At 38.9% G+C, this 18,455-nt stretch overlaps 1 long non-coding RNA gene across 1 annotated transcript; it reads left to right on the plus strand.

The window, feature by feature from the left end:
* The first annotated feature begins 13,912 nt into the window (after window positions 1-13,912).
* Window positions 13,913-17,022, plus strand: LOC108899671 (uncharacterized). The gene is made up of 2 exons (XR_001963595.2): window positions 13,913-14,085; window positions 16,554-17,022. It is a non-coding gene; the product is annotated as an uncharacterized LOC108899671 (long non-coding RNA).
* Window positions 17,023-18,455: the final 1,433 nt, after the last annotated feature.

Below are 18,455 nucleotides of genomic sequence, written 5' to 3' on the forward strand. Positions count from 1 at the left end.
TGTACTTGATATAGGCCTACACTGCTTGACTACACACATGGAATTTTTATGGTATTGAATATTTAGTGCTCTTAATGGCCTATAAAACAATAGTATAGTTTGTGATGTCTGTTTGTAACTGATACAGTGTTTCAATAAAGATGATAATAATATTTTAACCCAGTATGAATTTATGAAATATTTTTTAAAAAACATTACATACCCATGTTTCAGGCTACAAAGAGGTTGAGAACCTTAACTTGCCAGAGAGATGCATATTTTAGTAACTCTGACTACCAGGCAAGCAGTGGGGCCAGAAGTTTGTGCTCAGAGGTGAAACAGAGTTGAAAGAATTAGACGCAGCACAACACTGACTAGAGGAGGCCAGCTGGAACCCAGCCTTACACTGACACAGACTTGGCAGCCTGAAGCTGCACTTACTGGGTCCGCTTCAGTTTCACAGCAGGTGGTGGCAGGAGACACAGATGTGCTAGTACAGATGCTAATACTCTATATTTGAATAATTATGCAGTTGTTGTGTTTTTTGTTTTCTTAATTTTATTCACGTTTCAGGTCATTCAGAGCCAGGGACTGGTGGTCTTCATGGTTTGATAGCATCCAACACTGCTGGCATTGTTCTGTTGATATTGAACTGTGATAGACCTATCCCAGTCTCCTGCTGAAAGGTCCCAGTGACCAAAAACCCCAACATGGAGCGCTCCTGTACGGGCACAGGTGTAACATTCTAGTGTTGGGTTTCTCTCCTTAACCAAGGTTCCAAAGTGTTACATAATTCCAGAAGAAGATGCCTTGTGAGACGAAAGCAACTTAATAACCACTCATCACTCTCCATAATAAAATCCCTGCAGTCCCCAAAACCCTCTTGCATCCTATGGACAGAGCCAGATCTGCCATTGCTGAGATTTGATGACTGGCACAGCTCTTGTTTAAATAGGTACTGAATAAGCATCTAACATATCACATTGCAAATCTGTTAGCCTACCCACTGCTTTTAATTGCATAGCTGATTGTAATTATGTCACCACCTAACAAGGAGAATATCAAAAAATGAAAGAGAAATGAATTTGTCAACCCTGTAACTAATTGCAAACAATTTGAAAATACATATTTATGATATGACACATAGTCAGTGTAGGCCTTAAAAATGTATATTTTTACCACAGGCTACATATTTTTGAGTGATGAATGTGTGGCTAGGTAATGCTTAGATACCAGTCAGAATATGGTCTGATAACAATTCTCCAACTCAGCCAAATTTACTATGCTGTAAGCACGTCCACGCTGACTCACAAACTTGTGAACACAACTTGAGACTTGAGGCATGAGAAGAGATCGTAGCCTCAGCTCATGTCCACATAATAAATAAATGCCAAGCTTGACTGTTCACCTAGTTTCAGTCTTATGTTTGTTTTGTACAGTGTCCATCTGGTGACATTTGAAGGAAAAAAAAAATAATGTGTGGGAATGAGATCCTTTTGCGTAATCTCATATCCTTAACAGTTGAGGATATAGGATTTGAGGCTCAACTCATTAAAGCGTGGCCACATCTTAATGAACTTATTGTTTTTGTATGTATATGTTTTTATGTAAAGGATATTCATTTGCATTCTCTGATCTTTGGTGAGGATCCTGGGCCATTGTTGGTGGGACTGGGCTGGCAGTGTCTCCACTTTGACACCCTCTGGTCCCCTGTCCTCCTTCAAAACTAAGAAAAGTAGTAGAGATGGAGGCAAGGGACGGGCATGTAAATATAGGACTAAAACTAACAGCTGTAATGTCAACAAGCTTACAACAAGCTGATACTGTGAGCTAGCAGTACTATAGCTGGTGTCACAATTAAATGTGAGTGCTGCCAAAGTTAGCTGACTTGCTTGACAGCACAAGAGAAATGCAAAAATGAATATTAATGTGTTGTGAGTTTCGCACATCACAAATAGTAGATTAAACTTAACTGCTGTTTGCAAGGAGTCGATCCTCAACAGGTGCAGATTCATACTGGACACACTTCATGAAAGCTTTTACATGTACAGTTGTAAACACTTTAGTGTATGTCAAAAGTTTCTCCACTCCTTTTCTTCTCCTTTCGAACCTTACTACAACTGGTCTCTCGAAAGGAAATGACCATGAGGTGATTGGGAAGGGCTGGGAAAAAAAGAGTGAGAGGAGCCCAGACTTTGTGACAACCATATTGTAATTTCACAGTTCCTCTCAGCCACATGTAATGTGATGTGAAATGAGTTGAAAAACAACTCAGACTGTAATCATCACTATCATTATATCACTTGTTAAAATTGATAATAACTTGAAGAGCTAGTTCACTGCTATGTTTTTAAAGTCAGTTGCCACAGACGTTGATGTTATGTTGTTAAGTTGAGCCTGTAATTTAACGAACTCTTGTGAGTGGAAAGCAGGTGAGGAATCCAACCTGCCTACAGGGGCCTTTAATGGGTGTGTGTTCTTAAATGGAATGATGTCTGACATCTTGGAGACACTGAGTTATGTGAGAACTACAATACAGCTGTTAACCCTAACCACTCCAACCATGGTGTGGATCAGCAGAGAGAAGTGGTGATATAGTTATCACTTTCACAGTGTTGTTTGGTACAGTTTTGCTGTGATGGCGGAAGGGTTCCTTAACAAAATCAAAACCTCCATTAATCAGTACTGTCTGTATCAACATAGAATCAATTGACTGTGGTTCTTTTAGTTTTATGGCCTTCACCTTTACTGTTATCTTTGAGTCTGACTACTCTCATCAACTCCTGTAAGCAGCCTTTTACAGCAAGAAGGGTTTAGGTTGATATGACACATTGTTAGCAGCAAACTACCTAATTACACATATGGCAGATAAAAATAGGATTCATTTGGAGTCGTGCTTCTCCTTTTCAATATAGTTTGGTCTCCACCAACTCCTGAGGGAAATATCTGGCTCTTTAGCTGCTAAATGCTTACCTTTGTTTATCTGCTGTTTTGTGCTTGCTGTGTCTGAAAATAATGCTGATGAGAGTGGAAAGAGTAAATGAAAACAGTAAAGCTGAGGGCCATAAAACCAAAGCAATGTGTCACAAGATGCTGAAAAAACTTCATACAGTGGATGGGAATTACTGTGTTGGGTGATACTTACCTGGAGGCTAGTTCTGTTGATTCCATTCATGTCTCCCTCTCTGTTCTACCAAATAATGCCCAGCCCACTGTTAACATTTGAAATCAACTCTGAGCTGCAGTTAAGAAACTGTACTCTTTATCCATGTAAACACTCTCAAATTGACATTTGGCTAGGGAAATGTCTGTAGGGCTGTAATACACACCGAGCTGGCTGAATATGTACCCAGGACCAGCACATGGCTGAGTGGAAATGTTGAGGGGACCCCACATCTCCCTGCCCTAGAGACAGAGAGGTCTGTTAACCAAACCCAGATGGTGCTGTGCAGAGCTACAGAGAAACCTACTGAGCACAAAGGGGAACTTGTGGATTAAAAGTGGAAAATGGTACCTTAACTCAGATTTGTTGGAGAGCAGATACTTCATCTGTACTTCAACATGCAGAAACAACCACACTGGTAATTGTATATTCTCCAAAGTAAAACCGGTCTGCCATCAGCCAGCTGAAACAATGCCAGAATCATGTGACGGTATCTTAGGGCGGCTCCCCATTGGATGTCAAGTTGACTCGATGTCAAGTTGACTTGACTTGTAATTGCCAAGCCCTCAGGGTCAAAGATAATAGTGCACCAGGTGAGGATAGCAACCACCTTCCAGTGAGGCCTTAGACATGCCTGATTGTTCAAGTAGTCAATAACTGTGTACCTCTTGCACAGGTGAAAAACAAAATGGCTGAGAGAATACAAGACAGTTGATGTTTGTAGCATGTTGAGGAGGCCTAAATCCTCTGCCTCACATTCACCTCCATAAGCTGAAAATGTCTCCTCAGGCTGTCGGGCAGGTGTCTGCGAACACCTGAGATACACACCTGAGATACACACCTGAGATACGTTGTGTTTTCTTAATGAGACAAACAACTGACAATTTTAGTTGTGTAAATTCTGTGTATTCTGACTTTACTAAAACCAGGGAAGCAGGGGGAATGGAATCCTGCTTGTGGCCATATTCAGTGGAGAGAAAAGGGAAAAGGGTGAGTCAATGAAAAAGGCACAGAACTGAAATACTGATCATCCCAGTTTTAACCCAGAATACTGGTACAGTAGTAATTCTTTTAGAATTTGTTTAAAAATTATACTCATTACTTAAAAAGCTTTACATGGCCAGATAGCAGAGCACACCAGTGAACTTAACCATCCCAAGTGGCCTCTTGGATGTGGGGGATTAGATCTTTTGGGTTCTAGAGTTCATGTTAAGGTCAAAGGGCAATCAAGCATTTACTGTACTGGCTCCTCAGTCTTCCAGTTAGTATTCAGTCTGCTACCACTGTCTCAACCTTTAAATCCAATCTTAAAACACATTCTTAAAGATCCACCTAGAGCTAGAGCTTGTGTTATCGAGATATTCCCATACTGCTACTACTGCTGCGATTTACCCCACTGTGTGCCTGACACAGTGCATATGCAGGGAGCATATAGAGCAACAGTTCAACACAAACAGATGGCTTACTGATAGTCAGACATCAGGCTACTGCATTCCCCATATTAACCACATATGCATGAAACAGAAGAGGTTGTTATTCATGGAAGTAATGAGTAGGCCAACAGCCTTTATAAGTAACTTTGCTGGCCTGTTACCAGAGGCCAAAAGACTTGCTCAGTCCTCTCCCACCTACATGGGCTCACAAGGTAAAGGAATACACAACCAGGGGTATGAGGAGCAGGTGAAGGTAGAGAGAGAAGATGGTCAGTCATGGAAATGTGCCCTGGGCTACTGCTGCTATTGCTGATGTCGTTTTTAAGTTTTATGCTGAGCCTGCAATAACTTATGATTTTCTGACCACTTGTGTTGCCAAAAACAAGTTGTGAACAAAACACTGACATATCATCACTTTTTATGTTGATATGGCAAACTTTCAGGCAAACAGTTGCATAATCATACAGAGGATGGCATCATTCATTTGGAGTCATGCTTCTGGTAACCTGTTGAATTCAAGTCCAGCATTCACTCTCTTTTAGCTCTTTAGCTGCTAAATGCTCCACTGTGTTCCCCAGTGAGTAGCTAGCTTTCTCTCTCTGCTCTTTGGTGCTAAGCAGGTTGTAGGATTTTTTTTTTTTTTTAACATTTTTTTTCTTTACTGTGAACACCTGCTTACTACAGATGAAAAGGGAAAAGGATGCCATTATAGTGATGAAAGTGAACCAAAACAGTTTAACAATGGATCAAAACTCACTAAACTCTGAAAAGCCAAGGGCAGCTGCAGATCCAGGTGATATTTCTCTGTACATTCATTACTTGTTCATTACTCTGAGTGAGCCCTTTCACTTTGTCACCTTGTTTTCATATTGTTAACTGATACATTGTTATTATAAATATATTAATTATAGCTGCTTCACAGAAATGGAAATATTGCAGGGAAATGACCTGTAGTAGTAGGTCCAAATATTTTGGCTCATAATACATTCTTCAAACCTTTTATATGAACCTTGCACAGCCATTTTAAAGTCTCATTTAACATTTTCTTTCTAGCCATTTATAGTTAATGTATAGTTTCACATAGCTAGTTGGAAGAGATTTCTATGTTGATCATGACTGTTTAGTACTAAAAAACCTACCAATTAACTGAAGAATGGAGTTGAGTCTGTACCAATTACTACTTTTTTTGTTTTCTTTTTTTAAGTTTAATGCAAATAACTTACTTTGTAAATAACAACTTAATCAAGTCTGTCTTTGAACAATGCTCGATGACCATATGTGCATTAGAAGCATTTTCAGTCACTGTAATTGTCCCTCCAGTGGCCACAAGAGATTTCTTCTTACACCATGTCTGTACAGCAGGTGTTTTGGGAGCAGCACATTAGCAGAGCAGCAGTGGTGCTCCATGTTTCTACACAGGAGGCTGTCAGGCACAGGTCATTCACATGTCAGAAGCATTCAGAGCCCCACACTACATCACTGTAGTTACATACATAAAATGCAGGAAAATAGAGGTGTAATAGTATAGTTGCATATATGTGCATATAGCTTGAGTAAAACACAAGCAATTATTTGGCCTTTGTAGACAGCTGGATTAATTAAAATAGGAGCATGTCTGTTCTGATGAACATGCGTAAGATGAAAAATGTAGACATACAGTCACAGCAACTGCAGTGAAAATGATGGTGGACAAAGTCCACAGTCCTCAGTCTGTGCAAAAATACAATCCAAAATTCAGCCAAAGCTAATTTCATTTGTGAAATTTGCAATGTTTTGCAATAGGCTTGGAAAAAATGTAGCCTCATCTTTTCAATGAGCTGAAAGTGAGATGATAACTTGTCGGTGTTGTATCAGTGTGTATGTTTGTATGTAACATATTAACATATTTGATGTCCATATGGCATACTGTAGAAATGCATTATGCATGAAAAGTAATGCATACCTTTTTTGCCTGATTTTTTAAACTCTCTCTTTAACTTTTTTTATTGACAGCTTGTCCCCAGTGTTCTGCCTGCAGAACCTGGCAGGCTACCTCCAACTTCATCTGGAAAAATAAATGCCTTTATGTCTGACAACATGAGCATGACAGCGCAGTCATTCAGAGAGGGAGACATGAATGGAATGAATGTTGCAACAACTCTTTGTTCCAATTTATTACAGGTACATCTTGTTTAGGAGACATTGTTCATCAAATGTATTCAGTTACTTTCACAGGTTGTGGAACAACTTGTTAACTTGTGGCGTAATTCCTCCTGGACCTCCTCACAGTTATCACATCTATATCAACATCAGCAGTACTGCTGGACAACAAGGGCTGGAATGTGCTCTAAAAGGGGACTTAAAGATCTTGTGTGTTTCCATGGAGACATTGGTCAAGAGGCAGGGAACACCCTGAGCAGATCACCAGTCCATTGCAGGACCAACATGAACATGAAAGTTACAGGTCTATGGAGTTGACATGTTCTCCCTGTGCCTCCCTGGTTCAAACCCCAGTTCACCCAGGACTATGCGTGGGTGCCCTCTGCTGGGAGGCAACAGTGCTAACTACTGCACCACTGTACAGCCCATATGACTGCTTTATACCCTAACACCTACTACTATAATAGCCTTCCGCCTTCTCTCAGAATCCTCATATCTATCTTCAAATCACTGGCTCCATTGGCTTCCAGTTCACACCAGAACAGACTACAGTGTTCTTCTGCTTGTCTGTAAAGCTCTGAATCATCATATATGTTTGACTTTCTTAAAATCTATGAACCGGTGATTGTTGCTGTATGGAAGGCCAGTTAAAGGTCATGTAATCTTTATGCTTATACCCTAAAAAATCCACAATACTTTAAGAATCATCTATGTGTGTGTCCTTGTGTATGCTTGTTTGCTGTTATTATTATTATCATCTCTTTTTTTCCTTGTCATCTTGATCTTCATTTAAAGTGCAATGTATTTTAACCTAGGTGTGAAATGTACCATATTAATAAAACTTGGCTTGCCTTGCCTTTTATATTTTGCCAAGAAGAGCACTTCCCAGAATTTAAAGCCTACACTTTATCCAATGGAGCTGAGCAGCAAAACAGACAGGAAGAGGGTGTTCTTAGCACCTAATGATGAAGGCTGGCACTCAAAAATCAGCTTAAAAGCCTTTATTTTGGAAGCATAAGCTTAGGTTTTTAATCCATTGCAAAGTTTTCATTGGACTGGTGCAGTATGGAATGTCTAACTAATAATGTGAAGCCTATCACTCACCATGAAATGATGTTCCTTCTGGATGCTACAACTAAACACTCAGCCTCTCTTGCATTATTTTCTCAGCTGCATTGTAAGTGACGTGTGGTGTTTTTGAGCAGTAGTAAATAGTTTATATCTACTTCTCTGGCGCCACCTAGTGTCTTAAAACTTTCTTACATGGTCTGTGTTTGCTCAAACTGTAGTTATTAGGGTTTACCACAAGGTGGAAGTAGTGTATATGAATGAAACATCTTTTTACCTTTTAATGGCTGGGACTGGGCCCTCTGTGTTCTAGTAATCTTTGGGAATCTCCTACAAGTTATGTGATATTTATATTTTTCGTTTTTTTTATTCTTAATCATTTTTACTTAAATCTCTCAATTTTTACTTTGCCAAGGCTGAAAAGAGTTGTTACTGAGAGCATATCTTTCCACTGGTGTACATAAACAGAAACAATTTATTAAGTTTGCTCCTACTTACCCACCCAATGAAACACAAGTTCTGATTGATAATAGTCAAAGAAATGTGATGACATGCCCTGTAAAAAGAACACTGTGTGCAACACTGTGATATGAACTGCAGGATGTACTGTGCATGCGTTTGTGTGTGTGTGTGTGTGTGTGTGTGTGTGGAGTTCTAAGTCATGGTTTAATTTGTTTCCTCTGGTAGAAACTGTACAAGCCCTCACTTGTGTGGGGTGCAGGTAGTGTACATTAAATGAGTTTCTGTGTAGTTAGTGAATACTTTCACCGCTGCTCACGGCAATGCTTTTGAGTCACAAGCAGTTGTAACGCATCCACCTATTCTGTTACTCAGGAGAGCTCACACAGTGCTGCTTCCTTGTAGGTATTTAAACGTTTAACCCGGAAATGTTCTCCCAAAAAAAAAAAAAAAAAAAGGAAAAGGAAAAGAAAAGAAAAAAAAGGGGGAAAAAACCCACAGCACAAAGTCTAAAGTTCAAACCTTTGGGGAAAAACCCACAAATTGTTTACTCCTTGCACATGTGAAAGGGTTTTGGTGTTAAATACTATGGAAGATGCATTATATAAAACACAGCTTTTTGGATCAGTCAATCAATGTAAGTACATGGCCGAGCTTCTCAAACTCAATAAACTAATGATAAACCACCCACTATTGAAATATGAGTATTCCTTCGAAGGGACTCATTTTTATGGGATACATTATAGATTGATTACTCAGTGTTTTTAACTTCATCTGACCTGTGAAACATATTGTTAATATGGTAGAGCACTTAAAGTACATGACAATCACCCTTCAGTTCAATTTTCCTCTTTAATAATAAGATGGGGGGTGGGGGGGTGACAACCTGTCTGTCTGCCCTGTACATGTAGCCAGGGCAGTTCTGAGGGAGCTGATGTTTAACTAAGATAAATTGCATTGATTAAAATGCAGCTGGCACAGTTACCTATGCTCCTGCTCAGAAACCAAAAAGGGAAGTTCCATAACTTCCTGAATATTGCCACCATCCTGAGGGATGTCTTGATGGACTCAAGATATGATGTGTATCTTTTTAAACTACAAAAACTATTATTATTAGGTTTTAGGTATGAGTCTTGTCATTTTAGGCCACATGTTTTTTTCATGTCATTTCGCTTGTAATGCAGGATGACCAGCCTTCTTGGTATGAGGTGTTCAGCTTGAAAGGACATGGTAGTCCTGATGCTGCACCCTAAACTACAGTCCAGGTGGTTTGGACACCTGTAAAGATGACCCCCAGCTTCATCACTGATCAGAGGCAGACCCAGGACCATTAGTGGAGAAAATGTTTAAATCCCTTACTTATGTAAAAGTAACAATACCACAGTGTAAAGATGCAGTAAAAATCCTGAAAATAAAATGTTACTTTCAGTTTGAACGCTAGAGTGTATGAGAACATGGCTACTACGAATGTTGTACTGTTATATGTTCTATAAGTATATAAGTACATTACTACCAATGAATTAATGTGTAAGTAGCATTTTACTGTTGGTGGTCAAGTGGAGATAATTTTCTCGATTAATATGTTGGGTAGTTTAATCTATAATAATATACCATATTTTATGAGATGAACTAGCAGCTCCACTGGTCAAATAAATGTAATAGAATGTATAATGTGATAGAAATCAAAGAAATCAGAAAAATCTAAATTTTGTAATGAAATTGAAGTATGGAGTTCTCTACTCTAACTCAGGCACCTTAAAACTGTACCTGAGAAAATGTACTTAGCTACATTCCACCACTGCTCCAGGCTGTTACTTAGTGGTCACTTTATTAGGTAGACCTGTAAAATCGTACAATACAACAGCCACGCCACAAAGTCAACCTTTACACAGATAATAGTGTCCAATTGTGATTAACAATTTCAGAAAGATATCAGGTTGCTGTAACTCTATTATTGATGCTGTTGAGGTTCTAATTATTTTTCCACCCCAGGTACAAACATAAGAGAGACAGAATAATAGAAACATATTTAAATATGTTCCAGTCCATATACCTCAGTAACAAACTGAATTGGAAGAAAAAACCCACTGCATTAGGCCTGTAAAGGAAGAATATTTGACTGAGCTGCTGCACATCAGAATGTATGGGTATACCTAATAAAGTGATCAGGGAGTGTACAGTATATGACCTTGGCCTAGCAATCAGGGATAAAATAGATAAAATAACTGATGCAGTTTCAGTTCTTTCTCTCAGATTTATTGGTTATTGGTGGGGTTATTTAATCAATGCAGCGCATGTATTTTTGTGCTTTTTGTAAATCTGTTCATAAAACTAATCACTGGTCAACACTACATTAAATGCCATAAGTTCATTTCTTAGAAAAAACACTTTCATTTTAGACGAGATAACTCTCCTGTAAACTTTCCCAAAGAAAGTTACAAGATTTGAGTTAGAATCTACATTTTGCTCTATCATGTGCTGCTCATTGTTTTGGTGCATAAAAAACACTGTTCATGAATGATTGAAGGACCCTCAATCTCAAAAAAAAGATTAGTGATTACATTTTAATATCTCACCATACATAAGTCATTTCATTGCATGTGAGGTTGAGATTGTCCCAGTCAAGGGACTTTCCCGATGTGTTGGTTATCATTTTACATCGCCACAAACATTCACTGTTTTCCATCTTATCTTATTGTTCAGTCATGAATTTATGAACTCACGCCCTTTAGACCTTTAGAGTGTCACAAGAGCATACTAACACAAACTTCTTTCATCTCCTCTGAGTGTTTGACCAATTATTCAACAGGAGCAGCTGTGCAAGCAGTTTGTAGCCTTTTCCCCTCTGAGTGTTTCTTTCAGGCCTTCTGAGCTCAAGTCTGGATCCTCAGCACAGGTGGACAGCCAGCCAACACTGTCCCCCCACTTTACTGCCTGACATACACAACATACACAGCATGTAAGTGTGTGTATGCATGAGAAAGAGAGTGAGAGAGTGTGAGTCAATAAGTGAAAGGTGAAAGCCAAGCCACAGCCCCCAGAGCAGATTTGTTTGCTCTGCAGGTTGAGGCGTGTTTCAGGGCCTTTAAGGCCTGGCATGTACACACAGGCCAAAACCAAGGGGAGATGTAGCCTGGCACGCATACACACACACACACACACAGAGACTACTCCACCCCCCGCCAATCACTTCACTTTCAGCCTCTTTTCAAGCCCCCTGGCTCACTATCTGTGTTTACCACTACTGTCTACCATCACATTCCTTCATTTGACATTATTGCAGGTACAGAGCTTCAATAGCAAATTTGCATGGAAATGCAATGCCACACATATATCACATGATGCCCAGCAGGGTCTGTCAAGACTGTAAGAGGTCAGGCAGTTGGATCACTGAGGTGAGGTCAGTCAGTAGACAGCAGGACTGTATGGTCAGTACAGGTCAAAGCAGTTTGCAGCTCTAGAGCTCACCAGGGCTGCAGAAATAGGAAGAATTGCAACTGACAGTCCAAAATGGCTTCTGTGGTTAAATGTAGTTAGTCTCTGTCTGCTTGGACTTGAAGGTTTGATTGAGCTTAATCTTTAGAGAATTAGCATGCAAGATAAGAGCTGAAAAACAACACTGATGAACAAGATTAACTCCACTGCAGTGGCAGTAAACAAAACCCAGGGGCCCAGCAGTAATTCAGTTGAAATCAGAGCTTAATATTATATTAAGGGCTGGAAAACAGTAATGTTGATGGTGATAAACAGCAGGCTATATGTGTACGGCTATGTACTGACACTCCTAACCACACACCTGAGGAGACACAGATATAACACAGTTCTTTCCACTGCGTTTTAGGGACTGCCAAATCTCCACCAGTCTCCCCGTCTTTCCAATAAAGACAGAAAGTCCGACAGCAGCTTTTCATGGCTGGTTTAACTGACCACCAGCTCTACGTCCTCCTGTCCCAGTTACAGTGATGATCAGTCTCCCTTGTTTCTTGCCTACTGCGTCAAACACTGTGTCAGGCCACCTACAGTCCTTATCCCCCTAACTCCTGTGTTGCAATTTTTAAAACGCTGAGAGAGAGCGCTCTAGCTGAGTTTGAGGGTGTAGTGTTCCTTTAAAGGTAAACATGAGGTTCAACGTGTAACATTTTCTCATAGCAGTACAAACAGTTTACATATACTGTTGTGTCATGTCAGGGGTATTTACAGTACTTCAAACTGTAACAGGTTTTTGAATGATTTGATTCTCTGTTTCTGCAGCAGATAAATAACAGGGCAAGTTCATCATATGGAAAATACATTAAATAAACCATGAGAAAAGATCAGAATGATGATGATAAATAAATCTCTCTCTACTACCCAAGGTAAACTGAGCTGCTTTTTTAAGTCTTAATTTTTTTTACCATGCATCATTTCTTTTTCTTTTTTTTTTAATTTAAATGATCTTTTCTTTTTGTCTGATGGATCTAAACATTGGCTCAATCACTTTACACTGAGTGGAATTTTTTATCTATAATTTTAAAAAGTATCATGTTATATTATGCAGTTGCTTTTTGATTAAAGGCATGGAAAATACTAATAAAGGGTATAAAGACTGCAGGAAAAAAAAACTCTCCAACAAATTCTGCCAAATGCTAAAATATGATCTCTCTCTCTGTTTCACTCTCACACACAAACACATGTTCTTCAGTTTTGCCCCTCCATGTACATTGAAGATTATATACATGTATTGGCCACATGGAGGGAGTGGAACCATATCATCAACATTTATACATCCAGCAAACACAGCATTAAAATTGCAGTCATGTTAATAGTCCAATATTTACTTTCCTTTAAGCTCTGTTTAGTCTTATTTAGCAATTTTTCTTTTTAAGTACAGCCTGCCCTCCACATCAATTTTTAACCCTCATCTATGATTAATATCTGCCTCAATGTTACTGCTACTGACTTTTAAAAACTGATGACATGACAGCAGCTCTTGGGGACACCTAGAGGAATGCATGTGCACTGCAGTGTCGTCTGCAAAATGCCTCAGATAGTTTCCTTTCTTATGCATATAGTAAGATGCTATCTGACCTGACATGTTTACTCTTTACAGTATTAAGCACTGTCTCTGTTCTCTTTTCCATTGTAGTCATTTTGAAATGAGTCATTCATTATAAGAAATGGAGAGCCAGTCTGTTCTGAAATACAGATAATGGGAATTCTTACATCTACAGGTGAGTCAGCTCACTTGGCTTTTTTAATATCAGGTGATTAGGATTAGCTGTGTTGAGGATTCTCAGTGTCTGCCAGGCACTTGCAGTTGGCATCTGATAGAAATCTATAGCTTGCCTTTGTCTACATCAGATAGATTTGTATAGTTTCTTTGTCTGGGTCACTAGTAAAACTACTGTAGATGAAGATAGCAGCCCAAGTCCTTAAAATGTAGTGAAAGCAGCGGAGATATGATCAGTGCTGAAACCCAGCCCACAGGGTAAACTGACAAATGAGACTCACAATGAGAAATAACTGTTGCTCGCTTTTTTCAGCTTTTCCTTTCGTGTTTCAGTCCTTCTGTTTCTTACCCCCCACCCCCATTGAAGCCAGTTACCTGCACTCTGACCGACATGCTGCTGAAGCAAATTGACTCTATAGTTATTTGAACACCAGTGTGCCAGAGTGAATACCTCATTATGAACAATCACAGAGGTCTCACCTCTTTTGAAAACCTCTTTGCATCAGCTATCTACATTAAGCCGCACTTTGCATCACTCATTGCACACATTCAAAATGCAGCAGCACACAGAAATCTAGTCACATAGTGGAGTAAGTCCGACTTGTTGGAACTGCCATGAAACTTGGTGTGAAAATGTAAGTCATAGCTTTTTCTCTCCATCTTTAGTTGCTTAGCAAGTTAGCATGGTGCTCAGGAGAGCACGTAGGGCAGTAGTGAGGAACCTAACCCTATTTAGGCACCTTTGATTTCCAGGAATCTTAAAGGCTCACACAAATGTGCATGTTTGAAAACATCTATAAACTGACAAAATGCATCGGTAATGACATGTTGTGTGCTTACTTGCCACTGATGACTTTAAATAGCAAATTAAATATTATAAATGGGCATGATTCAGCTGTTTGTCCCAAAGAGAGGCGCTGTCATTAACTTTTTAAAAAATCCTTCAAAATAAAATACATCTAAATAATTCAAACCCAGCAAATCAGACAGAGCCTTTCGTGCAGTTAGGCACTGAAACATGCAGACGTGTCAAGGCTGACTATCAGAAGTTTCTGCTTGTGGTTTTTGTGCGTTGCTGGTCAGTGAACCTTGAAGTACATGCAGGTGTTTCCCTCCTGCATTGCTATATAGAACAACCCAGGCCAGTTTCAGACTCAGCATTAGCCTTCTGATTTTTGCAGCTGTTGATGGTGACAGAATCTTTTTATTTTTATTTATTTATTTTTTGTCTTCAGTAACTAATGTAGAAGAAAGATGCACTGAGAATAAAATCCAGCTGATGATAAGCCTTATTTGAAATTCTTAAAGATCACTTCCAGACATGTTTAAATGCATATAAAATACTTTGCTCTGAACAATAATTATTAATAGGTTTTTTCACCAAAAAGTACGAAGAACTAGCTAAAAACTCCTCCTCCTGTCTCCTCCAATGACAAATCTATGAATATGTTTTATGTAATTTTTTTTTCATTTCAAAAGTTTAACTGCTGCTTTAAATCCAAAATGTTGTGACTTCACTGAAAAGTCCAGTTGCAGTGTATGTGCACTGGAGGCCTCGCTTTTCCCCATCACACATGTGAATGTTTGACATGCTTGTATACACACATTTTAACTTTAAGATGGGCACAGAGAAACTTCTACTGACCAAAGAGGGAGAAAAAAATAAAATAAAAACTAAATGCTGAGTGGAGGAGAGGCAGTAAAAATCCTGTTATTTTATAAGTTGACGTGAACATCAAACTGCTGTTTCTGTTTTGTTTAACTGTTTGACACCAGCCAAAGAGATTTGACCTAAGGCAATAACACTTCAGTTTGAACTGAAAGACATACTGACCATCTGCAACATCATGCACTGACAGTGTAGTGGACACTCATAACAGTTTGCCTGTAATAGAATTTATGTAGACTGAGTTTGAACAGATTGTAATGTTTATTTGAGTGGTTCCAGTGGAGAGTTTCCTATGATAGGCTTATAGATATAGGCACTTTTGGGGACATGTATTTGCTTTCACATACACTTTGATCAAACTTTAATTCCTACCTTCTGAATAGGGTGACGCGATATATTATTTATTCATTTTTGTGATAAACAGGAAATATAAATTTAGATCTTGAAATTTGAAATTCAATTAACATTTTTTTGTTGTTGTTGTTTTGCAGTGAAATCTTTCATCTATAGCTAACTGTCTTTCAAGCTCTCTTTCAAGTCTCCAAAAGAGGAAGTTAACCACAATGAAATGACTGTAAACACAACTGCCTGCTGTATAAGGACCATTCTAAATCTACACACACTCTGCAAGCTTTTTTTAAACTTTAATTTGCACCTGCCTGAAACAGCTTTTAATACACCATATGGAAATTAGGCAAACAATTTGTTTTACTTTTTCATCTCTATTGAATTACATGGTCCATGTCAATGAGCTATGTAAAGCTATGTAATCTCCTATGTCATGATTAATCCCTCAAATTTATGATATACTCAAGTAGCAGATAGGATTCTAATTTTATCCCATCAAACCAGCCAAAATAATCTGCTGTAATCATATCTTTTTGTTTTCACTTCCACCTTCCAACACCAAACAGGATAAAATGGAAAGAATCTATAATTACATATGCAATAAAAGAATTAAAGGTTTAGTGTTTTTGTACTATTGCTCCGTGTGTAGATTTATGTAACCACTGTCATTTTGAGACATTAATACAATTACCACAAACAAAGGAGATCCTTTGCATACAAGTGTGGCAGCTTGAACTGATGTGCATTTGACAGGATGGTGCCTTCAGGTCCTATTAGGAGGGAAACACGTCAGACTGCACATTACAGTCAACAATGTCAACTCAACTCAACAATGACTAGACATGACAGGAAGAAATTGTAGCATAAATTTAAAACTTTTACTGGAAAAGCAGATTAAAACACGTGTATAAGCAAGGCTGGATTTAACCTAGCCTGAGGATATAGTAAAAAATGTCAGACGATCATATTGTTGGAATAGACACACACCATCATCTTACATCTTATGTGTGAGTGTATTCATTGTTTTTAATGTCCTTTTTGCAACAAGTGGTAAAATTTTTACCTTCAGTTCCTTCTCTCTTGCAGTGGCTACGTGGATCCTTGTTGAATCCTCTTGTCCCCCAGACTCTCAGCCTAAAGTGGGAGTCAGTGTCATGTCCAACTCTGTCAATCCAAGTTTTTCCTTCCTGTAACCTGTACTCCCCCTTATCTGTAACCCCATCCTGTACTCCAGACTGCTGCCCTAAACAGTCTGCAGGAACACCAGTAAATCTCAATAAAAAGGTTCTGTGGTTTTGGGTGTATGGAGTGTTTGTTGCAGGGTAGATATGGAGAGGGCACACATGTAAATGTGTGTTGGCCCTGTACATTTATGTGTTGAATGTGAAACCTTCTACATACCTTTTTTATATCACCTCTGCATTGAAAAAGTATAACAAAAAAGAAAAATGGTACAAGAAGGAATATCTCTGCTTGGACTGAAGTTGTGTGTGGCCTGGGGCAGGTATGGAGTCTGATGTAGCTGAAGGGACACAGCTCTCCCCAGCACCCCCTAGATCTGGGCCCAAGTAAAAGTGTGATGGAGTTATCACTTGTACAATGATCTTTGTCAGAAAAGTAAAAAATAAAACCTTTGACCAAATATCAAAGATAAAGTGTCTTTTTTCTGGCCCTGGCAGAACATGACTCATCCTGCTGGATTATGCTGACACCAATTTGGCATGGTTTTTGACCAGTACATGAACCTTATTCAACACATTAATGTTGACTCACCCCCTTTTTTCCCAGCTATTTTGCTTTGTGTCCTTTATCAAGATCTTCTGATTATACAGCACATACACTACACGTTGGAGTAATTCTCTATTCACATGTCTAAACAGGTCAGTGTCAGCAAACCCTCTTGCTTAAAATGCCACAGCCTGATATGGCATCCAGCCGCAGTTCTCATATCACTCCCATATTTGCTCCTCTCCACTGAACAAGCCCCAACTCATATTAGCAAGTTCACCTCTTCATTTTGAGGAGTGTCAGATCATGTGATCTGACCTGAGTCTTCATGTGGCACTGTAGCAACATTGTTTTATAAACCTTATTAAAATATTTCAAATGGCTCTGAAATAATTATTGGGCTTTATGTTTCATATTGAGAGTAAAGGCTGATTTGTGATATTTATTCACAAAGTCTATGCAGAGTACCTTGACATTCACTGACAGGATACAGTATATCAAAAAAACAAAAACAAACAAACAAACAAGAAAAAACATACACACACACACACACACACACACACACACAAATGCTTTAGAATGACACATATTTGGTGATGAGGGATGCTGCACCTTTCACAAGGAAAACTTTCCAGTGTGGAGAAGGAGCACACAAAACTGCACATTTCAACAGATATTTGTTCAGCATTTTGGAAAAGATATCTTCTTCGTTTTCTTTGTAAGAGTGCTAAACGATTAATACTGAGTGAATATCAGTCTTAAACAGGCCCAGGACAGAGAAGCATAGAGAGTATGTTGTGTTCTGAAATGCAATGCAAAAACAACAATTTGTGGTATTAGGGAGAGTTATTTCTTGATGAGTAACACTTCTTCCCTCTGCTCTGTGCAGTATCTCCCGTCACAGAACAGGCTGAAGATAACAGGCATTTAACTAAAACCACAGATTGTCATTTTTACATTTCTGAATGTGTATGAGAGATGAGGTGTTGATTAGTAAACTTAACACTGGTGGGTGGAGAGAGCCAGACTTGCTGTCTCCCCATGCTTCCTGTCATAATGCTAAACTAGGTTAGCTATAGGCTCTTTGACTCAGAGATTTATTCATTTACTTAGTAGGGACAGTGCACATTCATCAACACTGCAGTTCGCACTTATACGTAAATGTGCCGAGGTTAGCTAAGAGGCTAATTTTCATCCTGTCCCTGGGCAGGTTATAATAAATCGCGTTATATTGGCGTTGCGAAGACTCTTGATTACATT

The sequence above is a fragment of the Lates calcarifer genome, linkage group LG21, assembly GCF_001640805.2.
Source record: "Lates calcarifer isolate ASB-BC8 linkage group LG21, TLL_Latcal_v3, whole genome shotgun sequence".
In the NCBI taxonomy this organism is placed as follows: domain Eukaryota; kingdom Metazoa; phylum Chordata; class Actinopteri; family Centropomidae; genus Lates; species Lates calcarifer.